Source organism: Mytilus californianus, unplaced genomic scaffold, assembly GCF_021869535.1.
Source record: "Mytilus californianus isolate M0D057914Y unplaced genomic scaffold, xbMytCali1.0.p SCAF_8, whole genome shotgun sequence".
Lineage (NCBI taxonomy): Eukaryota > Metazoa > Mollusca > Bivalvia > Mytilida > Mytilidae > Mytilus > Mytilus californianus.
Genome location: NW_026262734.1, coordinates 8,516,042 through 8,543,446, shown reverse-complemented (window position 1 = coordinate 8,543,446; position 27,405 = coordinate 8,516,042). Strand labels below are relative to the sequence as shown.

General features: G+C 32.4%; 2 long non-coding RNA genes across 2 annotated transcripts in view; both read left to right on the top strand.

Moving 5' to 3' along the window:
* Positions 1-27,405, top strand: part of LOC127713026 (uncharacterized) — a 64,840-nt gene that overhangs the window by 19,152 nt on the left and 18,283 nt on the right. The gene's annotated exons all lie outside the window — the stretch shown is intronic.
* Positions 10,548-11,334, top strand: LOC127713028 (uncharacterized). Its single transcript, XR_007987379.1, has 3 exons — positions 10,548-10,778; positions 11,037-11,100; positions 11,229-11,334. It is a non-coding gene; the product is annotated as an uncharacterized LOC127713028 (long non-coding RNA).

Genomic DNA, 27,405 nt, shown 5'->3' with positions numbered 1-27,405 from the left:
CTTTTAAATTATAAAGACTTTCTATACTGCAACCACAATTTTCTGTCATACATTAAATCTTTAACTACCAATCAAAATTAAGAATCTGTATGACAAAAATTTAACAAAACCACTGAACTCCGAGGCTAACTTATAAAGGGGAAGTCCATAAAAACTGACAAAAGCACGCGCTGTCAATCAACGGAACAAGCAAAAAGAACTCTACATTGACATTATTTATTCTTGGACGTTTATTTTGTCAAGTATGCAGTGGATACAGAAAGGCATCATGTTAGACAAAGATGTATTAGGATTTATATATCTAATTATGTCGTGGGGTAATGTATTATTTAAAAAATTGGATTCGCTATTTTTGGTTGTTTTTTTTTTGTAATTTTCATTAAAAACGTCAATTTTGGCAACGAATTTACATAGATATATAAAGAAAATGCATTGGTTTTTACTTATTGTTTTGAATTTTTCAATGGTTGGTTATGTTCTTATATACTGAGAAAGGCTACAACTAAAATAATATTCAGAATTGTATACCGAATCCATGCATGTTTAGAAACACATAACTTGGTACAAATTGGGCCGATATGCATAGAATTTGACAGAAAAAGGGTTACGTTACTGATTACAGAATAACGTTATTTTTACTCAGTGGGTCTATGAATGGTATCTGAATGGTGTTTGTGTTATTTTGTTTTCATTTAATTTCCCCTGTCCGGTTTCGTAAATTTCCTATTAGATATACTGATTTAAATTTCTTTCGTCTTAACCGGGTGCATATTTAGCTGATAAAAGATGAATCAAAAACTTAACCCTAACAAACTAGACAAAGGTGGCAAATATTTTATGCATGCTCAGGATAATGCAATACAATTTGAAATAGTTGTGGTACAAAACACATTTAATGCAGGCATAAAAAAAGATTAAACATGTTAAACATTCTGTTAGTTGCAAAAATTATGAATAAAATCAATATCTTGATGAAATAAATATTCCTAATATAATATACTCTGTATGCTGTAAACGTTTGAGTTATCTGCGTAGTTAGTCGCACAAACCTTGCAAACTGTTTCACTTAAGAAAACAAATTTCAACATTCTGTCATTCAAAGAAAATTATACAATAAAAAAATCCTGAGAACATATATGCACCATCTATATAAGTATAGTTAAACACTCGGCGAAATATAAAAGTTCAAGCTTGAAATAGTACATGTAAAAAGAGATATCCGCACTACGTAGTCTGTGTGCCTTTATATATTATAATAAAAGTCAAATTCAGCAACATGTCATTTGAAAAAAAAATCCTGACAATATGCGCACCTTTGGTATATAAACTAACTGCAGGTACATCATTTAAAGTTGAAGCTGAAAAACTATAGTCTGATTAAGCGTATATGGTGATGTTCTATTTTATAAGGCATTTTGTGACAAATATCTTTTTGATAAACAGTTCATAGTGGATTGTAATTGGAAGATCTCAAATGTAGCCTTGACAGCAAGCTAACAACTTGTCATTTTGTCTTTGATGGAAAGTTGTCTCATTGGCAATTATTCTACATCTCTTTATTTCATAATGGTTTGGGTTTTCTTCTGACATGTACTGGAAAACTAACATATGTTACTGTTATAATTAATATCTGACTATTGTTGTGAACCTGTGATGTTTTTATTTGATATACTTCATACTAACTATAATACATATACTTATTAGCTTTAAAATTTAATGTACCAACGAATCCTTACTAAATCTCGATCTAGTGGTACAAAAGATACTCGTCTATCTTGCATTAGTCACGTCTTATGTAGATCTTTTTGGTTTTGTGTGTCGTGAGTTGGCCAGTTATTGTCTTATTGTATATCCCACATCTCCATTTATGCACACAAATAAATACAAATACTTTACTGTACATATATACTGGTATACGCACTTGTTATAAAAACTCATTAAAAACTGCTAGTACCCTGTTTCCTTTTCCGACGCTCATGTCAGCAGTATGACCCTTTTCCAAAAAGGCACCTTTGTTAATCATTTGCGAGTCGTTTTGTCTCACCACTTCATAAAATTGTGCATTTGTCATTTTTAAACTTGTAAATCATGTCGAACCCAAACAACAAAACGCCCATTCATTTACACCTAAGCGTCAATTAACATGAATCTAAAATCAAAATAATCTTAAAATCTCGTGATTTTTTTCGTTTGATTCTGTCATTTGAATAATATAGGTTAATGCAAATATCTCTTTATAATTTGATTGCGTTCGAATCACTTCATTGGGTTTACCTTTATCAATTATGAATTTATTGAGGAGTCATGGGTTTTTTGAATGAATTGTTTGATTGTAAATTTCGAGAAATAATTTGTTTCGAAATGGAATTGAAAAAATATGTTACTGGATCTAATTGATTTCATTTTATTTCGTCATAACCGGATGTACATTAAATGTTGACAACCCATATGTTTAAGCCTTGGTTAACTATCTCCTCATTCCGATGTTGCTGTCCTGTGTAAACTGCGCTTATACGATTACAGTGTTAGCAATATATTTTTAAGAAGCTGCCGAAACCCTATCTGATTTTTTCTCTACAGTACAATAAGTTTTAGAAACTGGTTACACCTGGAACATAGGTAAAGTTCAACTTTTCTTCTTTTTATTATTCAATTGCAACAAACCATTATCTGTCTGAGTGCCGACGTCTGTTTATATAGTGTATTGTTCGTTAAATTATATCTGTATTGTTTTCTTGATAAATTTTCCTTTTTTCATATTACTAGCATCGTTTTTCGGCACCCATTTTAAAAAGGAATTGGATTCTTAACGGAATATTGATACAATTCCCCGTATTTGAACAAATTATCCTGCGTTTCTATAATTTGGAACGCAGGAAAAAAAATCATCGGAAAACGATGTGCATCATAAATAAGAATTTATTGCAAAAAAAAAAAACCAAACTCAACCCAGAGTAAAAAAAAACAGTATGTTATCTATAAGAACATATATAGATATTACTTATCAATAGATACAGAACATTTTAAAGAGAGGCAAAAGATAACAAAGGGACATTCAAACTCATAAGTCGAACATAGACTGACATCTCCATGGCTAAGAGAGAAAAAAAAAAAACCAACAGGCAAACAATAGTACACAAAACACAACATAGAATACTATGTTGTGTTTTGTGTACTTTAAAGACTGAGCAAGACGAACTCCACCAACAAACATGGGGTGATCTCAGGTGCTCTGGAAGGGTATTTAAAATGTATATATTTAAATGTTAAGAATAATAAGAAGAAAATGAGGAAGACAACGAATCATAAATATCAAATTACGTATTATATCAAATCTCTTTGCACTTTGCATCTATGCAAAGTTACATTGAAAAATGTAAACCAAAAATAAAGGGTTATTATAATATTTTATTTTCGCGATAAAAAAAAAGCCTGGGGCCTATATGTGTTGTCAAACGCCAGAAACACGACAAAGCTGTTTACATTGACTGGTATCTGTGAAAGTTATTCAATAACGACAGGAACGATCGCTCATAACGTAACGTCATTTGGTATCTTGTTACCTTTAATGACTCATTGGCATCCTATGTTTCAAGTTTGCTTTAAAATTCATAGAAAACTTTATTACTCTTGTATATCATGTATATGCTGTTTTCGGTTATGAAGCTGTGAATTTTTAATGTATTCGGCCAATCAAACATTTGATCTCGAGTTATGCATGTAAATGTCTTTCCGAAAAACATCTCTTACTCTGAAATCGGTTTTATATGTTGATTATTTAATAACTATATTTATTTTCCAATTTTCATTCACGTATAAAGTAAAATAACAAAAGTACCGAACTCGAAGGGAAAATTCAAATCGGAAAGTCCCTTAATAAATTGGAATAACAAAAGCTCAAACACATCAAACAAATAAAAAAAAACCAGCTGTTATATTCCTGACTTGGGACAGGAATTTCCTTATGTAGAAAATAGTGGATTAAACCTGGTTTTATAGTTAGCTAAACCCCTCACTATATGACAGTCGCATAAAATTCCATTATATTCACAACAATGTGAGAACAAAACAAACATACATGATAGGTAAAAATGCCAAAAAAAAAAAAAACCAAAAAAAAACAGGTTACAACAACATTGTGTTATAAATTTTAATTATCTGTTAGTATATGTGTTTGACAACTGTAAAAAAGCCGTAAATCAATTTCCGATACACGTACAAATATTTTAATTTGGTCTTTATTGATGAGTCTTAAAAATTCTTATGTCTTCAAAATTCAAGAGTCTATCCTAAATTTAGGTAAATTATATGGCCTTCCAAATACCGTTTCGATTCCTAACATCATTGAAGAGACAATAATTGTCGAAATCCGGAAATATGTTGTACAAAATTTTGCATCTCATGTTTACGGTATACCATCTTTTCCGCAAGTTTATTGTTTTCTGTTCGGTATTAAATTAATAATAAAGATCCATTTTGTTACATCTTGTGATCTGTTTATTTGGCAATGGCCAATGGCAGTCATCAGGGTTTAAGAACATCCGTTGTTCGACCTGTTAGTCAATGCGTTTTGTTTAAATATACTTTTCACTTCTTTGGTCTTTTGGAAAATGTTGTTTGTGCTGTATTTAGACCCCTCTACCTAGAAATTTGTTTTGCATGCACACGTATAAAAATTGCGGTTTTTATCCAACGCAATCATTAGTTTTAACGTTGTTTTTAATTTAGACTTATTGATGTGTATTTGTATATTTTAGCTTATGCGAATGCAAATATTGCATTAAAGAAACCTACAAAGATGTCTTCTACATATGATCCTATCATTAATGGAGTGAATAGTTATCTCTGTTGTAACTCTACATTTGCCGTTGATGGAGAAAAGTCAGATTTATTAGCTAATGGGGATTTTATCTGCGCGCATTCAGACAGTGTTGTTAATCAGCAGTCATGGTGGGCAGTTGACCTTCAGAATGTTCATATTATTAATGATGTAGATATTTTTGGACGTACAGATTGTTGCAGTAAGTATTTTTCTGTTCTCAAATTGGCTTTATTTTACAATAAAGCACGTAAAATAATTTTACAAGTGCATGTTTGTATCTAGTTGAAGTTGTGAAAACATGAAAAAACATAAGCAACGCTATCGAAATCCGATAAAATCTTCAGATTGAATGCTTATAAATTTGCCTTGTGATATTTAATAAAGGAGAGCTGATTTTAAGGCTGAAACGTTTTAAAAGAAACGACTGTGTGCCTAAATACTCATTTTCAAAAATTATAACTGAAAGTAAATTTATACCAGTAGTGTTGACTTTTAAATGTTCAGATCAGATATCCATATATAATACAGTAATTTAAGAAGGCTGATGTATAATAGTTACTTTTTGTTTTTTTTTTCTCTAGAAATACATGTTTGTAAAGGAAAACCAACTCAAAATATTGTGTGCATGAAAAATGCCATTACTGTACTATACCACTCTTTTATTAAATTGTAATATTTGAAACAAGATTGCCTCACATATTTACCTATTTGATGAATATTGTTAAAAGTTCAACATGTCGTTTAAATATTTGACAAGGTTTTAGATAAATTTTTATATGCTAAACATAACTCTGTTGAATGTTTTACTGCTATTTTGTCTGGGTAAATCATCAGTCAAAAAAAGACCATAACATGAAGGTGATTGATATCACTAACAGTACACATTGTACCGTATAAGATTCTCATCTCGACAATTTTAGTATTTTCAGTGATGCTTAAAGAGCGCATAAAACCTAATAGAACCAACAGTGAAAGAAATTCGGACATGGAATCAGAGGTATACACAAAAAGGTACATCAAATCAAACACAGTCCGTACTGCCATGCCACTACTGTGGTACTGGTTACTAGACCAGGTATACATTAAGGACTTAAACAGCGGAGTAATTGACAAAATGTTAGAAATAATATGAACAGTAACATATTGACTTCGCCAGATAACTACTTTGACAAGTAATGTATCACCAGTCATGTTCTAGGCAAAACTATTTGAAATTCCAAAACATGAGGCAGTCATATCGTAACATTTCAATTTCAATTACGAACTATATTTTAATATTTATTTTATTCTCAGCTGATCGGTCCAATCTCGCTAACTTTGATGTTGAAATTATTTTGCCAACATGTACATGTAATCACTGGAATAATTTGAATGAAGGATGTAAAATTAATTGTCGCTACCAGGCATCAGAAAGTCAGAGAATTACGGTTACCTGCCCTCCTAACACTCAAGGAAGGTATATCAGGATTAAACGCCGTGATACGTTATACTTAGTCATTTGTGAAGTAGAAGTGTATGGGCATCTAATAAACAACGAATCAGGTATTGTAATTAAATTAATTTATAATTAATCCCTTTTTTTTTGGGGGGGGGGGTAAGTTGGTGGACGAATTTAATCTACTTTAAGCATGCATCTTTAGGGAGTATGTCTAAGGACAAGTCTAAAGAAAATGTTTGAGAGAGGTGACACGAGTTTATATTATTGTACAATTTTTAAATCCATTGTCCAAAAATGTTTTAGTATAATAAAGTAAAATACAGAAAAGCGATTCGAACGCAAAAAATTAATGGAATGTCATTTTTCTTCATCTATTATAAACAAACTAGATAGCTAGATCGTGCGTGCTCATTGGGAGTCAAATTCGTATTCGTTTGTACGTAATGGACCTTTTAACAGAACATACCAACAATCAAAACCAAAATTTCAAGAAATGTAATACACACTCAAAGAAAAACCGAATAGAAGAAAACATGGCTGATGTAGCCCAGCTTTAAACAGATGTTGTAGGGTTAATCATCTAAACACGGTCGTCTGACCTAAAGACGTATCTACTAGCCCTTTCGGAGATTTAAGCTTCAACCGTTTTTTGTGAGGGGTTAGTGCTGCACAGTTGATTTTACTTTCTAAATTGTTCATGTTGTTCTTTATGGACTATTGCTTGTCTATTCGTTTTTGTTTTTGTTTGATGCAATGGCTTTGTTTGTTTTTCTTTGACGTAAAAGGTTAGCACAACCAACACAGGTAATAGACGGTTGTTCTGTTGAGCTCCCGGCCGGTCGCACAAACACCTAGATATGACCATATTTTTATACCCTTGTCAACCCTTCAGGTCAGTTTAGATACGTAAGTATCGAACAGAAAAGGATAACTTAAAGGAGGTATAGATAAAGTTTAGTGAAAGAACAACTCAACGACATAAACCAAAACTATATCAAACGCTAAAATCATCAATGTGTATTTAGCTTCGTTTATCTTAAGATGTGTTGTTACACCACTGTTTAAGGTTTGTGCTTGTATAACAGGAGACGATTACCTTGTTGACGTATCAGCTCTCTCCTTTTGAAATTTATGCTGTTACTTTAGTTTGTTTCTTGTCTTGTTTTGTATCTTCTTAACTTATTTATGAAATTTGAATATTGGTGAACTATTGGTGTCTGTTATTAGTCAATGATCGAAGAGAGCATTATGCCATACTGATCGGTAGATTTTTTAAAGTATGCCTGTTTGAACGGTAGAATAATCAGATATACTAGATACATTGTAAGACCATACCTCGTTATACATATTTAGATATAAGAGAAATTCCTTTGTTGATCTTTGGATAGATCAACACAAGTACGAACCAATTCATTTTTGTCTCGAGTAGATAATACCATATCACGTTATTTTTTTAGTGTGACAAAAAGCTGTATTTAATAATGAGTTGCACCCTGATAGAATGAATATTGTTCAAAATACTTTCGGAAATAATGTATAATATATTATTGAAAAATCGCCTAGTTAAAGTCTGCTATTGTTCTTGAATCAATATAAGAGATCATCAAGTGCATTATTAATTCGATGTCAATGAGCATACTTTTGAAACTAAAAAAAAATCCTCCTTTGTCAAATCAAAAAATACAGATATTGTCAATTAATTAAGTCAGTGTTACAACGTAGACACTATTCTGTATTGTTTTTTAGAAAAAAAGTGCTACAATATATAAATAAAGGCAATAAGTAGTTTAGCGGTGTTCAAAAGTCATAAATCGATTGAGAGAAAACAAATCAGTGGGAAAGCCAGTGACATTGAAGAGTTCCTTTCGGTGGTCACGCGGGAAAGGGGACATAATCGAAAAATTTCGAGGTGGCGCTTTAATCAGCTTGTAAACAAAAACGTAGCATGCGATTCAGACAATAAATTTATCAAAACGACTTATCATTCAACAGTATTTGCAATTTAATTTTCATCAGAATAGATTTTGTTAAACGACTGCCAAAAAAAATAAATAAAATAATTGGTTCGTTATTGAAATATGACAAATAAAGTTTCGACCTCCGTTGACTTCCAAAAAACCGCGGGTAATACCCCCGTCTGGAAATAACTGACACAATTGCATCCTAAAGCTTTTCATTGGTTGAGATATAAATACATGTGACCCAGATAAATAAAGGCACATGACTATACCAAGAACTTGTTTTGTGTATGACTGGATTTCGTTATTATTTCAGTTGTCTGGTGGTGCCCCCCTTCCTGCTTTCAAGAAAATGAAAACCTTAAACACATGCCAGGTGAAAAACCTTAACTAATCTCAGATTCTGTACACAACGTACTAAAACAACATATTTACATGCAAGCCAGGAAATCTTTGATGTTGTGTTGTATACATTAATATTAAAAAACAGAATTGAACCAACCATTGAAGGATCCCAACAAATTTGGATCCACTATATTAAAAGGGTCTTATTGTTCTTATTCAGAACTTGAACATTTTAGCAATATGTTCACAACTCATGAGATTGAGTTATCTGTATTCATTTATCCCGAGATCAACAAATATAGACTGGCACTGTGACTTGAAGAACCAGTCTGATGAGTCAATCCCTTTTCACTTGATTTTTTAGGGTCTGTTCTTGTTAAACAAATCTGTACCAGACTAGTGGGAAGGTTACACTCCCACATTTGTTTATATGTGCCTATCCTTATCAAGGAATCTGTTAGACACTACACCATTAATTTTTAGGGGTGTATAGGACTGTAACTATTGAAACAAAAATTGTTTTAATCAATCAGCAGGAATACTCAAATCCAAGTACACACAAGTCTCAATTCATGAAAAAGCTGTATATGACTAATAGGGAAATAAAACAAAGGCCAAATTGCTTCTAAGATCAAACTTGAAGATGCCTTGTATATGTCTCACTGATTTTGGTGATCCTATTTTATATTATTGGAATTGGTGTTAAACCCATATCTCTTATTTCACACTATTCTTTCTACATGTCTCTCATGGTGGACATTTTAGGTACTGTAAATTAAGAAATAATTGTGAAGTTTTTATTAATGCATTATTGTGACTGGGTGAATATCCCATCAAAAAGAACTTATATTCCGATAGCTTATCAATCTGATTTAAATACAGATCCTATGTCCACGCTTTCGTTACAAGGAAGCAAAGCTTGGACACAGGATCTATATCTTAATCAGATTCATATATCTGTGTACAGATTTTCTTGAAACAACAATATTTAATCTTACATTTTAGTTCATTCTTCAAAAATAGCAATAATAAATGCACACAATAATTTGTAAATTTACAGTATTAAAAAACCAAGGTTTTACAAAATCATGTGATCACATGTGGGAAAAGACCACTTGGGCATATCATTCTTAATACTACATTTTGAGCAGGATCAGCTGTCTCATCCAGAGCACCTGAGATCACCTATATTTTTGTGGGGTTCATGTTGCTCAGAGTCTTTAGTGATCCATGTTGTAAAGTAGACACATGTTTGTCTTGTCATCTTTATTTTTTTGTGATGGCTTTATCCATTGTTTTCAACTTGCAAGTTTGATTGCCCCTTTGTATCTTCCGCCTTTGTATATCAGTAATACATTGAAACTTGACCATGCAATGCAATATATTGCATGCATATCCTTGACTTGTGATTAAACATGCCATATTAAAAGTGAAATGACCATTAATGTTGATAGATTATTAATGTAAAACAAATTGGAAAATCAATCAGGCTGAACATTGGATACAACTGTTTTGCACTGATTATTTTACCATTTATACAATGGTCTTGGTGGATGGTTTGGAGATGGGTGAATGAAATTACTTGTTAATACCTAGTTTATCAAAATAGAACACTAAAGCATACATAAGATTCAGTTTTTATTAAACTAAAAAACAAAAGAGGAAAACAAATTGAAAAAAAATGAAAAAAGAAAAAATACACCAGCTACATTATCAACCTTCAACATATTTATTATTTAATATAAGAAAGTAATAAAAGTCCTTTTCAATATTCCATATAAAAATAAAGAATGTGGTATGATTGCCAATGAGACAATGTCCTTTTGTATCAGTCCTATGGATCATAATCTTTCCATTTTGAATACTGTGTTAAATATCTAAATTTTAATGAAATAATTTTTAAACAGCTTTGTAACCTTGCAAAATATTTGTTTTTGTTAGTTTCAAAAGATGAATTAAATTCCTATTCAAACTTGAAACATACTTGTTCTAAAATAATTTCTGGTCATATTGGCGTGAAAAAGCCAGAAAACCAGTCGACATATAGCGGGTTGCAATTGGCAAATAAAACCATTTCTCTCTTAGTCTGATAAGTTGCAGACAATTTAGTCACTGTCCTTAACAAATGAATGTCAACATAAAAACTACAAACTGAATGACTAGCATTCATACACGAAACATACAGATATGGAATGACCAGCATTCACAATTATAGGTATCTTAGGGTGCAATACCGTCTTTCCCCAAACAACACAAAATGACCAGCATTCACAATTATAGGTATCTTAGGGTGCAATACCGTCTTTCCCCAAACAATACAAAATGACTAGCATTCACAATTATAGGTACTTAGGGTGCAATACCGTCTTTCCCCAAACAACACAAAATGACTAGCATTCACAATTATAGGTAATTAGGGTGCAATACCGTCTTTCCCCGAACAACACAAAATGACAAGCATTCACAATTATAGGTACTTAGGGTGCAATACCGTCTTTCCCCAAACAACACAGAATGACTAGCATTCACAATTATAGGTACTTAGGGTGCAATACCGTCTTTCCCCAAACAACACAAAATGACAAGCATTCACAATTATAGGTAATTAGGGTGCAATACCGTCTTTCCCCAAACAACACAAAATGACAAGCATTCACAATTATAGGTACTTAGGGTGCAATACCGTCTTTCCCCAAACAACACAGAATGACTAGCATTCACAATTATAGGTACTTAGGGTGCAATACCGTCTTTCCCCAAACAACACAAAATGACAAGCATTCACAATTATAGGTAATTAGGGTGCAATACCGTCTTTCCCCAAACAACACAAAATGACTAGCATTCACAATTATAGGTATCTTAGGGTGCTATACCGTCTTTCCCCAAACAACACAGAATGACTAGCATTCACAATTATAGGTACTTACGGTGCAATACCGTCTTTCCCCAAACAACACAAAATGACAAGCATTCACAATTATAGGTAATTAGGGTGCAATACCGTCTTTCCCCAAACAACACAAAATGACTAGCATTCACAATTATAGGTTTCTTAGGGTGCAATACCGTCTTTCCCCAAACAACACAAAATGACTAGCATTCACAATTATAGGTATCTTAGGGTGCAATACCGTCTTTCCCCAAACAACACAAAATGACTAGCATTCATAATTATAGGTAATTAGGGTGCAATACCGTCTTTCCCCAAACAACACAGAATGACTAGCATTCACAATTATAGGTAATTAGGGTGCAATACCGTCTTTCCCCAAACAACACAGAATGACTAGCATTCACAATTATAGGTATCTTAGGGTGCAATACCGTCTTTCCCCAAACAACACAAAATGACTAGCATTCACAATTATAGGTACTTAGGGTGCAATACCGTCTTTCCCCAAACAACACAAAATGACTAGTATTCACAATTATAGGTAATTAGGGTGCAATACCGTCTTTCCCCAAACAACACAAAATGACTAGCATTCACAATTATAGGTATCTTAGGGTGCAATACCGTCTTTCCCCAAACAACACAAAATGACTAGCATTCACAATTATAGGTACTTAGGGTGCAATACCGTCTTTCCCCAAACAACACAAAATGACTAGCATTCACAATTATAGGTAATTAGGATGCAATACCGTCTTTCCCCAAACAACCCAAAATGACCAGCATTCACAATTATAGGTATCTTAGGATGCAATACCGTCTTTCCCCAAACAACACAAAATGACTAGCATTCACAATTATAGGTACTTAGGGTGCAATACCGTCTTTCCCCAAACAACACCAAATGACTAGCATTCACAATTATAGGTATCTTAGGGTGCAATACCGTCTTTCCCCAAACAACACAGAATGACTAGCATTCACAATTATAGGTACTTAGGGTGCAATACCGTCTTTCCCCAAACAACACCAAATGACTAGCATTCACAATTATAGGTATCTTAGGGTGCAATACCGTCTTTCCCCAAACAACACCAAATGACTAGCATTCACAATTATAGGTATCTTAGGGTGCAATACCGTCTTTCCCCAAACAACACAAAATGACTAGCATTCACAATTATAGGTACTTAGGGTGCAATACCGTCTTTCCCCAAACAACACATAATGACTAGCATTCACAATTATAGGTACTTAGGGTGCAATACCGTCTTTCCCCAAACAACACAGAATGACTAGTATTCACAATTATAGGTACTTAGGGTGTAAAATACCGTCTTTCCCCAAACAACACAGAATGACTAGCATTTACAATTATAGGTACTTAGGGTGCAATACCGTCTTTCCCCAAACAACACAGAATGACTAGCATTTACAATTATAGGTACTTAGGGTGCAATACCGTCTTTCCCCAAACAACACAAAATGACTAGCATTCACAATTATAGGTAATTAGGGTGCAATACCGTCTTTCCCCAAACAATACAAAATGACTAGCATTCACAATTATAGGTAATTAGGGTGCAATACTGTCTTTCCCCAAACAACACAAAATGACCAGCATTCACAATTATAGGTACTTAGGGTGCAATACCGTCTTTCCCCAAACAACACCAAATGACTAGCATTCACAATTATAGGTATCTTAGGGTGCAATACCGTTTTTCCCCAAACAACACAGAATGACTAGCATTCACAATTATAGGTGCTTAGAGTGCAATACCGTCTTTCCCCAAACAACACCAAATGACTAGCATTCACAATTATAGGTATCTTAGGGTGCAATACCGTCTTTCCCCAAACAACACCAAATGACTAGCATTCACAATTATAGGTATCTTAGGGTGCAATACCGTCTTTCCCCAAACAACACAAAATGACTAGCATTCACAATTATAGGTACTTAGGGTGCAATACCGTCTTTCCCCAAACAACACAAAATGACTAGCATTCACAATTATAGGTACTTAGGGTGCAATACCGTCTTTCCCCAAACAACACCAAATGACTAGCATTCACAATTATAGGTATCTTAGGGTGCAATACCGTCTTTCCCCAAACAACACAAAATGACTAGCATTCACAATTATAGGTACTTAGGGTGCAATACCGTCTTTCCCCAAACAACACAAAATGCCTAGCATTCACAATTATAGGTACTTAGGGTGCAATACCGTCTTTCCCCAAACAACACAAAATGACTAGCATTCACAATTATAGGTACTTAGGGTGCAATACCGTCTTTCCCCAAACAACACAGAATGACTAGCATTCACAATTATAGGTACTTAGGGTGCAATACCGTCTTTCCTCAAACAACACAAAATGACTAGCATTCACAATTATAGGTAATTAGGGTGCAATACCGTCTTTCCCCAAACAATACAAAATGACTAGCATTCACAATTATAGGTAATTAGGGTGCAATACCGTCTTTCCCCAAACAACACAAAATGACCAGCATTCACAATTATAGGTACTTAGGGTGCAATACCGTCTTTCCCCAAACAACACCAAATGACTAGCATTCACAATTATAGGTATCTTAGGGTGCAATACCGTCTTTCCCCAAACAACACAGAATGACTAGCATTCACAATTATAGGTACTTAGGGTGCAATACCGTCTTTCCCCAAACAACACCAAATGACTAGCATTCACAATTATAGGTATCTTAGGGTGCAATACCGTCTTTCCCCAAACAACACAGAATGACTAGCATTCACAATTATAGGTACTTAGGGTGCAATACCGTCTTTCCCCAAACAACACAGAATGACTAGCATTCACAATTATAGGCACGTAGGGTGCAATACTGTCTTTCCCCAAACAACACAAAATGACTAGCATTCACAATTATAGGTACGTAGGGTGCAATACTGTCTTTCCCCAAACAACACAAAATGACTAGCATTCACAATTATAGGTAATTAGGGTGCAATACCGTCTTTCCCCAAACAACACAAAATGACTAGCATTCACAATTATAGGTACTTAGGGTGCAATACCGTCTTTCCCCAAACAACACAAAATGACTAGCATTCACAATTATAGGTACTTAGGGTGCAATACCGTCTTTCCCCAAACAACACAGAATGACTAGCATTCACAATTACAGAAACAGTAGTCTTTCCTTGCAGAAAGAAAATCACCAACAGTGACATTTAGAATATTTTACATTTAACGTTGACTTGCACATTCTCTTTTGTCAAAATTTGTTTCAACTGATTGTCAACAAGAAAAAAAAAGTCAAGAATTTATATCCTTGAAGTTAGTACCTTTTGATCTTATTCATCAAATAGGCTCTGCTGAAAATGATAAATGTAGCTGTGTGTATATTTGAAAACAAAAATATGTTAAGGGAAAAAAAAATTAATTAAAGGATGAAAAATTTAAAAATAATGTAAAAATGAAACATATGTAAATAAAAATTTAAATAATTAAAAATAAATAAGCTTCTAGAAAATAAACAAAAATACTTAGACTTTGGATGTAAATAAAAAAAAAATGTAATAATGATACATCTTAAAATATAAGAGGCATTAATGTAAAAAAGTCCATGCAAAACATCATCTAATGTCAAATAGTCCTCTGTTTCATAAATCCTCAAAACTGAAATGTTCCAAGCTCTTCTTCGTTCCTAATGTTATCTGTAAATATAAGAGATACATAGTTAAGAATTATTTTCAACTTCTAATCAAGCTATTAGTTACCCAGTATGAAATTATAGTCATATTTTAATTGTCTACTGAGTCCAAAAATAATCACAAGTTTCACATTTCAATTTGAATGTTTCTAATTTCACTAAGACTTTTTAAAATATATTTGTAATCATCATTTTTATTAAACTGAAATAAATTTTATTGTAATAGTAAATAAACAAAAGTAATTAAGCTGAAATAGAATAAAAAAAAAGAGTTAAGACTAAAGATGTAAATAAATCATCTATGTTAATGACTTTATATGATATGTCTAAGGAGAAAAGAGGCATAATCATGATATAACTACATTATATACTCAAAGACATTATTCTATGTATTTATTAATATACTTTATCTTTAATTGACCACTTTTACATATCAATCTTTTTTATAGAAATCATGTCATATATATATTGTTATAATATATATATATATAAATAACAAAGTTAAACTTCATATTGCAACATTATATTATCAAATCTGTTGACTAAAAGGCAACAGTTAAGAATGTTACAATAATAATTAATAAAAACAATAACTCCAACAAACAATAATGCAGCCACTTGAAATTAATTTGCAGTTATTTAGATTTACTCCTAACATTACTTGTGGGGATGCCAAAGTAGTTACGTGTCTACACTGAGGTTGTGAGTTTAAACCCTCCTTGTGCGGGTTCGCTCAACTCTAATCTTAATTGACTAGGAGTAGGGTGGCTCCTTACAATGGTTCTTTCTGAGCATTCTTGCTTCAAGTACCAATAAGAATTGGCTGACACAACATAGCAAATTATAAAAAGTGGCGTTAAACACAAGCAATTTATCATATATAATTTGTGGGTTTTTTTTTTAGTCCAACGTATTGAACTTTTCAATTTCCATCCCTAAATCTTGAATTTTGCTCTGTTAATAAATGATATTTCAAAATATTTCTGAGCCAAGCTTAAATGCAAATAAATTTTAAGTAGACTAATATTTAGAAAATTAGAATAAAGCACAATACAGAAGAATTCAAATTAACAATAACATGAATAATTTCTTTTGTGTGGACAGATTTTTATAGAAATCTGGTATAAAGCAAAACTGTTAATCATATAAATATATGTACATGCACAATGAATACTATATCAAGACCATGTGGACTCTCATTCCTATGTGGTAACTTACGCCATAATTTGTTTCACATTATAACACTGGACAATTTAAACAATTTAAGATAGTACATGTATACAATTTGAAATTTTAATTTCCATCCCAGATCAGTCATAAATAATATAACTGAACTGCATTTGAATAGGACTTTTGAATTCTAAATAGGCTCATATTAATGGTTTTATATAAACAATACTATTTCTATTTGTCAGCAGATGTCATGTAAGGGACTAAATAGGATACACAGAATGTATTCTCTGTTTAAGCTTTAAACACATCAATTAACATGATTAGAGAAGAACTTTTCAAGTATCAGTTCTCATTTATTAATGCGTGTTGAAAATTTTAATTTCCATCCTAGATCAGTCATAAATATAGCTGAATTGCATTCGAATAGGACTTGAATTCTAAATGGGCTCATATTAATGGTTTTATATAAACAAAACTATTTCTATTTGTCAGCAGATGTCATGTTAGGGACTAAATAGGATACACAGAATGTATTCTCTGTTTAAGCTTTAAACACATCAATTAGAAAACAACTTTTCAAGTATTAGTTCTCATTTAGTAATGTGTGTGTAAATTTAATTACCCATTTCATTAGCATTATATACAAATAATCATTTCATAATTAAAAAGAAGTTCATTAAACATAATATTCCATCTATGTAAGCAATATTTACATATAGATATAATAACATATATAATAACACTGTATAAGATATTTACATAGATTTAGTGCAACTGACCTGAAAGGACTTTAACATACATAAAGTAAATACCACCATTAAAAGAAAATATTCTAGATTCATAATAATAATACAAACAACTGTATTGTAATGTATTCAATAATACATTAGAGACAATTTAAAAAAAAAACTGCCTTCAATATAACAAGAAACCTAAGCAGATACTAATCAACTATTGTTTTGTTCATATAAAAGCAATACTGGGATTTATCAAATAGAATAAATTCATTGAATATATAGTATCCTGGCTGTAACATCATGAACAGTCACATATCCACCCTGTGGACAACGTATCATCATGACATAAAGGAATTAAATTAATTTGATAACAAAAACAAACTTAAAATTGAGTGACATTACAAAAAAAGAAGACCAGTATCAGTAAATCATGTTGAAGTCACAACTTTATGTAAATTTAACTTATATTATATAAATATATATATATAGAATAGTCACCAAAGAGACTGTATACATGTATCTTTAAGAGCAGTGTTGTAATTATATTTCATTTTTTAAATTAACTGTGCTTGTGACGGCCATAAATTTGTATTTGGACTATTTCAAATCAAAAGATCATTATTTCATGGAAATATGAATAAAATTTCCTGGTTGTAACATCATGAAAAACCATATATCCACAATGATGGACAACTTATCATGATGACATTTAGGAAAACAATTTTGAAAAGAATATAATAATATAGGTCTTGATATTTCATAATTTAATACCTAATATTTGTTGCAAATTGAATGCCAAAAATCCATAAAAGTTCATATGCCGTCAGTTTGATCCCATTTGTATTTGGACTATTTCATATCAAAAGATCATTATTTCATGGAAATATGAATAAAATTTCCTGATTGTTACATCATGAAAAACCATATATCCACAATGATGGACAACTTATCATGATGACATATAGGAAAACAATTTTGAAAAGAATATAATAATATAGGTCTTGATATTTCATAATTTAATACCTAATATTTGTTGCAAATTGAATGTCAAAACTCCATAAAAGTTCATATGCCGTCAGTTTGATCCTATTATAAAGCAATATGCATTGGTGCCAATAAATATGATACAGCATTGAATTTTAAATTGTGACCAATATCTGGTTCATTAAGATTTATATATATATGACATGAAAGCTGAAAATACGAAAATATGTACAGAAACTAAAGATAGTACAGAGCCTACTGCATAGTCTGGTGAAACATTCAATATCTCAAATTAGGGAAAACAATAAATCTAATGGAAATTTTGTGCCTCTACCAAGTCGAGGCTTCATTTTATTTTTCGAAGGATTCATATATTCATAAACTATGTTGTCTGTTATGGTTTCAATATTTTTTGTAGCAGCTGTTATTCCTTGGATGTATAATTTGACTATATATATACACAAAATAAACAAAATGAAGAACAACAATAAAAACATTATTTATTTTTTTCACTGAGCATATACTGATTTTGTGTCATATATGGATGCCCATATCCTTTCTTTTACAATATATTCTATGTAACAAATATGTAACATAATTACAAGTCTTCTGATGCAAGATAAAACATATCAAGGTCTGAAAATAGATGTGCTTGGACAGGGTCATCACCATCATCATCATCATCATCATCATCATCATCATCATCATCATCATCATCATCATCATCATCATCATCATCATCATCATCATCATCATCATCATCATCATCATCATCATCATCATCATCATCATCATCATCATCATCATCATCATCATCATCATCATCATCATCATCATCATCTATCTCAACATCACTAATTTCATCTAATGAAAGAGCAAGTGAAATATCTAATAAGGTGTCGGACTTATCTGGCAGATTTACACAATTAGTGCATTTACACCCAGGACCACAGAAACCATCCTTAGAACCGGACTTTTCTGCATTTGCAGCGATTAGAGGAACAACCCGTCTTACATGAACATCCTTTTGTGTACCACTGAACTGTCTGCTCTACTTTCTGAAAACTTTCTTCAGTGTCCCATATACATTCAAGTAAATTATTACTTACCTTCCATCTAAAATCTGAAAGAGGGGAGAGCTGAAGAAAATTTTCAGAAGCTTGTGCCCAAAACTGAAAAACCCAGCTTGATCTCAGCCAATGAAATTTCAATGCCTCAGAATTTGGCATGATTTCCTGTTCTGAAAGGACTCTCTCCCACATTTTCCCCCTAATTTGAGATATTAACAATACATGTTTATCATGAATATTTTGACCATGAAGACTGTCATAGAAGGATTTCACAGAAGTCAGTGGCAAAAATGCAGTGGAATATTTAGAAAAATACACTGCTGATATCAATCTATAAAATGCAAACAGTGCACGTTCTGAATCAAAATCTAACAAATATGCAGTTTCTGTACCAGTTATCAATGAAGCATGCTTCCTAAATACATCAAAAAAGGTTTGCTTTCCAAAACCTTTAAATTAGGAGACGTAGTCACAACCACTGTAAATATATAGCAATTGTATACATGACTCAATATCTTGAATACCCTGAAAACGAATATCATTCTGTAAGGCTACAGAAAATTCATTCATGCTAATAAAAAGTTTTTCATATGGGGAATCTTTTAACTGTACATAAAATGACTTATCACTGTTTTTTACAAGAGCAAGACCTATGAAATAAACATCGGTGTCGGGACTATAAATTATAACTGTTTGAGCAGTGGAAGTAACTGCATGACGCCACACCCTAGTGTCAGCCTCTTCATGGTCACCTGATGCTATCATGTACTCTATGGATGTATTTGCAATAGCAAGTCGAGCCTGATCTTGAAACTGGTTATCAAATCCACCAGCAGTGATGAATGAGCATTCAGAATTTGAACATTTCTGATTTGCAAATGTAAGGAACTGCTCTGAAATAAAATTTACCAGAAGCCTTTTCTGTTTACGCACTGAAAGAAAGGATCTTCAGTTAGAGGGTAAATCGGTATCAGGGGATAATTGATCAAATTCAACAGTTTGATCAGATATATCTCTTCTGGATCTTTCAATGTCTTTTAGACTGGTACCCTGTCTGTTTGGGTGATCAAATACCAAATGAACCTCATTTGCCTTAAACTGAAAGTGGGGTCGTACCACCCACTTATCAAACAGAAACACTGCATAATCTAAAAATGTTTTATGCACAGACAGGGGAATGGTGTTAATAATAAACATTCCATCTATTATATAGGCAGTATCAGTATCAAGTGGGGATGGGGGTAAACTTGAAATAAAGGATACCGGATACATCTTCTTAAATACAGAAGTAGCCCAGGATTTCTGACCTTTTTCTGGTATTCCATCTGCATCACATATTGCACTGGGTAATTGCAGAAACTGGTCTAAATCTGAAACAGCTTTGTAAGTAAATTTGGAAAAAGCTATTTTTTTTCTCAGACAGGAAATAACTGTCTTCTGATCTTTTATTTCCTTCTTCGGAGCAGAAAATGTAATAAGATTTCTTCTTCTTCTTTGGGGGAGCTTTTTTAGAAGAAGCAGCTACCAAAAAAACACTGTACATAATTTATAAGGTCCTCGTGCCCATACCGTCTGTAGTTCAAAAGGCTGTCTGACTGTTCGTCTGTTGCATCAATGTCCAAAAAAATGTGGTGTAGATTTTTTTTGTCATCTGAAATATATAATGAGGACTGCTCCAACTGAGAAAAATATTCATCTATATTTCTCTCTTGTAATTGTACATATGGGACTGTCATTTCTGTATGGTGGGGAGAATCTCTGTTAAACCCTAACTGGGTTTTAAATTGTCAAGTGTTTCTGCTCTGTATGGCAGATAATATGTTAATGTTGCCAGCGAGACTGGCTGAAAGAATTAATAGCATTCTTTGTTTTTAAATTAATTTGCATCTCATGAGCTTCATCAAGAGCTACAGAGAAATAATTTTCTCCAGAAATGGAAACTGAGAAACACCCTTTTTGAAAAAAGTCCAAAACATCAGGCGGGAAGTTTTGCAAATTTGCATGGTGATAAGGTATCATCCTTAAATAAGTATGCCTGTCAAAGGCATTAAACAAGCATGCCAGTTGTTTCAAACATGCATTTCTCAGTTCCCAGTTTCTGGTTCTAATAGCAACATAAAAACCAAGATAATTCATAAAATCTGTATGAATAAAAGAATCCCAAAAAGAGAATGTGTCACTTTTTGAACTCTTGTCATATCTCCAGTTTCTAAATTCTGACAGGAGATCATTTGAAAAAGCTGAAAAAATCTCTATTTTCTTACAACATATTTGAGTCCACAAAGAATCGATATTACAATTATTTGCCTCATCAACAGAATTTAAATTCAAAGTAGAAAAAAAATCATCTAATATATGTTCAAAAGAGGTCTTAGAATCTATGATTTTCTCTGAAACTGTAAGAAAAGAATTAACCTGGTACCTCAACATCGCTTCCCATACTTGTAACAAAAATCTATGGGTTACAACAAATTTAGTACAATCTGTTAAAATTCTGTATGTTGAGCCATGATGTAATTTGTATGCAAGTTGTTTCAGACCAGCATCCAAATACACTTTCATAAATATTGGCGACAGATTTTTGAGAATGTGCCAATCCCCTGGATATGGAAGAATCCAGGACAAGTTTGCACCATACTCACTCTTTAATTTAATCAAATGGTCGTAAATTTTGGACAAGGTTTTTTGATTATGAAACTCCAATTTCATTTTCCTCAGAAACTTTTGCAAATGCACGTTTAAATTTCATTTCACATGTTCTACAAATACAAGCACTTTCAGAATAATTATAAGTTTGAACAATAAACTGAAAAAAAATCAAAATGATCAGTCTTTTTCTGGATGAGATGGATATACCTATCATTGTGACAGTGAATGCAAGGTCCAGACTCTCTTTCAGGATGTATCTTAAAACAGTTCGTTTGCTTAGACATATTTTTTATTTATCAAAATAATTTTTGTAAGGTTTAAGTTCGAGCGTTCCTGATGAAGGACCTGAATATCATACAATTGTTGTGCTTGGTCTTAGAATCTATGATTTTCTCTGAAACTGTAAGAAAAGAATTAACCTGGTACCTCAACATCGCTTCCCATACTTGTAACAAAAATCTATGGGTTACAACAAATTTAGTACAATCTGTTAAAATTCTGTATGTTGAGCCATGATGTAATTTGTATGCAAGTTGTTTCAGACCAGCATCCAAATACACTTTCATAAATATTGGCGACAGATTTTTGAGAATGTGCCAATCCCCTGGATATGGAAGAATCCAGGACAAGTTTACACCATACTCACTCTTTAATTTAATCAAATGGTCGTAAATTTTGCCATCACCTACTGCAACAATATAATTGCATGATTTACCGATCTCAAATTTATCATGCAAGATGTTAAGCACCTTTAGAACTGTTTTTTTGTCGGCAGTATCATCTAGAACAGCAACAGATGTAAAATCAGACTTCTCAGTTTTTTCTGAAGGAATGGAAAGAAAAGTCTTAATTCCAGTTATCTGTATCTGTTTGTCATGTAACAAACATTTGGTAAACCCATACCTATGTACCAAGTCAGTGAAATCAGTAAAGGAGGCAGCTTCTCTAGGGGTAACATCCAAATATGAAGCAGTCAAATTTTCAAATTGATTCCCCAGGCTGAAACGGGGGGTTCCAATTTTATCATCTGGATTCACAATAGACTGAATAAAATCACATGTTAGGGAACGATCTGTAGATAACGCTGTGCAAGTTGAAACTTTATCAACAAAAGCAAAAGCACTTGAATTTAACAGTTTAAGTCTACCTCAGGCTCACATGAACTGCTATCAATGTCTGAAGTAAAAACACTAGCTTCAGATGAAATACCACCATTAAGCAAAGGAACAGCACTTTTATCTAAACCAGTACCACAAGACTCAGAACTGCTGATACAAGTATGTAAAGAAGGACAAGGAGTTACTGCCTGTATTGTTGTACCATGAAAACTACTCTTATCTTTGCCTACACCAACAACAGAATAAGAATGATTTTTATCCAAGTTGTCAAAACTAGCTACAACAGAACTGTTTGAAGTCAGAAACCTTTGCTGCTGTTCTAACTGCCTACATCTGTTGATAATGTACCTTCGTAAGTAATCTTTTGACACTCCAAGACCTAGTCTAGCATTTATTGATAGAAATGTAGATGAGGCATTAGAAAACTTGTCACAAATATTAGTTACAAGGAAATGTAAAGGTTGCATACACTGAGCATTTTGACAATTAAAAATACAGCTACATGTATACAATCTTGGAAATGCTCTATTTACATTAAATGGGGTCTCAATATAGTGATGATCCCATGAACCAACAGTTTTTATAAATTCTTTATCCTCTTTGTCAGTTGCACTCAAAAGTTCCACAAAACTGGGGGAATCTGATTTATTGCATGCTTAGCATCAAAAGCGTGTATATCTAGTAAACATGAGGTTGCGGTCTTACCTGCGTATATGATTTTACAAATGGTCTCAATATTTGGAGTGCTTCACTCAAAATTTCATGTTTTGGAGTTACTTTATTTTTCAGAGCTATAATGGTAGAATTTTTTTCTATCAACTGTTCGCTTATATCATTTTTCTGGCATATAAGCTGGCTATTTTTAACAGTAAGACTATGTAAACAATTTATCAAATTCATCCCATTTCTATATATTAAACGTCCATTCTGTTTTCTATTAGGCACAAAAACCTGTAAACTTTTACTGAATCTAATTTTCAACATTCTAAAAATCCACTTATTGTTGTGCTGTAATTTTTTCAGATCAGTTTCAGATATAACATATTGAAATTTTGCTATATTAACAAGTAAAAACTGTTAGTACTTTTCATATATATTTGGAGGCAACAAAGGTTCTTCCTTCAAAAAGGATTCTAAAACAATATCATTTATTTGCTGAAAAGTATAAAAATCTATATTGTCTTGACTAACAGACTCGTCAAACTTAAATTTATAAACATGTTCACACATATATTGAGAAGTTTGATATTTCAAATCTTCCCCAGCATCAGACCTACAAAATGAATTGAAATTTTTGTAACATAATGAATAGCAAACTAATTTTGCTGTAGTATCTAAATCAGTGTCATATTGTAATTCTAATGTTAAATATTTTGTGAAAATATCAACATTCTCTTTAGTTATAGAAATAAACCTCTTGCTGGAGGACTTTTCAAATATGACACACTCAACATGCTGAGAAATTTCTCTTTTAAAATTACTTAAGGTATTATAATAGATATGACATAAAACATCATTTACATTACTTCTGTCTGAAAATTTATCTAAAAAGTTAACACCAAATTTCCTTTCTAGTAAATTTGGATCAATAGATGTATTGTGATCACCTTTTTCTGTGCATAAATTAAAATTATGACGAAAACATGTTTTTTACTTTTATTTGCACTATCTATGTTTGGACAAGGTTTTTTGATGATGAAACTCCAATTTCATTTTCCTCAGAAACTTTTGCAAATGCACGTTTAAATTTCATTTCACATGTTCTACAAATACAAGCACTTTCAGAATAATTATAAGTTTGAACAATAAACTGAAAAAAAATCAAAATGATCAGTCTTTTTCTGGATGAGATGGATATACCTATCATTGTGACAGTGAATGCAAGGTCCAGACTCTCTTTCAGGATGTATCTTAAAACAGTTCGTTTGCTTAGACATATTTTTTATTTATCAAAATAATTTTTGTAAGGTTTAAGTTCGAGCGTTCCTGATGAAGGACCTGAATATCATACAATTGTTGTGCTTGTTATATTCACATTTTGTTGTATAATGGCATACAAATATTCTTCAAAAATCATACCATACCATATAAAATATACAAATAAGCTTAGTGACAAATGCTGAAAATGAACACACAACATTGTAGACTATAAACAATGAAATAATTCAAATATTCAGGGGTCCAGAAGCCAAAAAGTTACCTTAGTCCCCAATCTTTTAAATCCTGAAATGGGTACTAAAATGTAATGCCAGAACATGATGAAACTGAAGAACTTTCTCATGTAGCCCTGGATTCATAAATATGTTAAAAGTAAGGTTACTAAAATGAAAAAAATTCAAACATATTAACAAACATAAATAAAAAACAAAATAAAGAATAGAATAAGACTATCAATAATCTGTAAAACCTGAAATATGTTAAAAATATTTTACCAGAATGGATGCAATATTTAACAAAGTTGTACTGCTGTTAACATAAACAATGGGTAGTTGTGTACTGTAGGTTTTATTTTACAGTTTCAGTTTTTAGAAGGATAAAATTAAACTGCAAAGTCCTGTTTTAATACAGGTTGAACTTTTATACTATGCAAGACAACTAAACACAATCATTACACGACCTCAATAAATGTATTAAAATGTAGATGAAATTATGAACAAGCAAAAGTTAGTGTTGTCAAAATTAAATTTTCACGGAAGGACGGGGGCGCTGAATTACATGTGGTCTATAATATACTGGATTTCAGCTTCGAAAAAGGGTCAATATCTCGCTATATACCGATCTGATCTATGGAAATGATGTAAGGGATACTGTTCAGACCTTTCTACATTTGAAACTATAATTATAATGAAAAAATAAATGGGATTTTGTGAGCTCAGAAACCTGCTATTTATGTGAATCTGTTAAAAATGGCGCTGAATGATGCGCTTCCTTTTCGAAACCTCAGTAACAGTTTGACACGGAGTGATGGGTAATTATGCAAATAATTGGGGAAGCCCATCATCATAGATACTATTTTTGGTAATTTTATATTTAAATATTAATTAGGATGCAAATGTGTCAGTTATTTTCAGAAAGGGAAAACACCCGCCATCCTTTTATCTTCCAAAACAACGAAGTCACTTGCCATTTTCAGAAGCTCGTTTCTTGTAAAATAAAATCTTCTCAGAAGAAAAAATAGTATGGTCACCTGTTAAACTTACCTATATAACTAATTGATGATGAAACGATGCAAGTTTAATTGTCTTTAATAATAAATTTCTTGAAAAATCACACGTACACGACGTAAACAAATTACCGAGATGGCGCGATACTGTCGCCGTCTATGTAAAAAATCGCGATTGTCGCCCTTGAATTTATGTCCGTTACATCATATGGAAGGAGGCGCAGAACTGATCCGTGGCTTTACCAATGAATCCGGGTTAAAAACTAAAACCGAGGGAACACACGAGCTTTAAGAGGACAACAAAGGAACAACAGGATCACTGAAGTGCAACAAAATACAAACACCAACATACAAAGAAACGAACTATTTGATAACAACTGCATGTTCCTGACTTGGTACATGACATTTTGAGAGAAAAAATGGTGGATTGAACCTGGTTAAATGGCTAGCAAAACCTCCCGCTTTATGACGATGTAAACAAAATCGCAAAACATAACAGATTATTCAACCGAAACTATAACAGGAACATAAAAAATGAATTTATGAATGAGTTTCTGGTCGTTTATATGTAGTTTCACAATTTCCTCAAAGATGTGTAGATTATGTTTAAGACGCGCAATTCGTCAATACAAGACCAGTCATTGACGCTCGAATCATAACAGTTGAAGGAACAAAGAAATACTCCAAGTAATTAGCATTTACTAAACTCATAAATATTAGGTTTAAAAAAAATATGTCAGACTCGCGTTTTGTCTACGAAAGGCTCATCAGTAACGCCCGAATAAGAACAGTCAACAACTGAGCATTGAGGACTTAAAATCCAAATAGTTTTGCCAAATACAGTTAAGGTATTTTATTCCTGGCCATGGGGTAGAACATTCTTAGTATTTTGGAAAATAGAAAATCCCTTAAAATGGTGGCAAAAACGAAACAAAATGTCTATAAGGAAAACACCGGAAGTTTTTGAAAACCTCTGCATATTCCTGTTTTAATTTGAATTTTGTAAAAAGTTAACTAACATAAACTACCGAACTGCAAGGAAAATTTAAAACGGAATGTCCTTTATCAAATAGCAAAATCAAAGCTCCAATCGATCAAAATAATGGAAAACAACTGTCTCATTCCTGACTTGGGACAGGAATTTACGTATGTAGAAAATGATGAATTACACCTGTAGACGCTTAAATATCTTCGTCAATAGTTACACAAACAATTAATTTTTCTATTTAAGGTTTGAAAGGTACTGTTACGACATATGCATGTGGAAAGATCGGATTCGGATATGTCGGTCCTGTTATAGGTAAATCTTTAGCAAAAAGTAACATTCAGTGTACAAGTACGTGCAT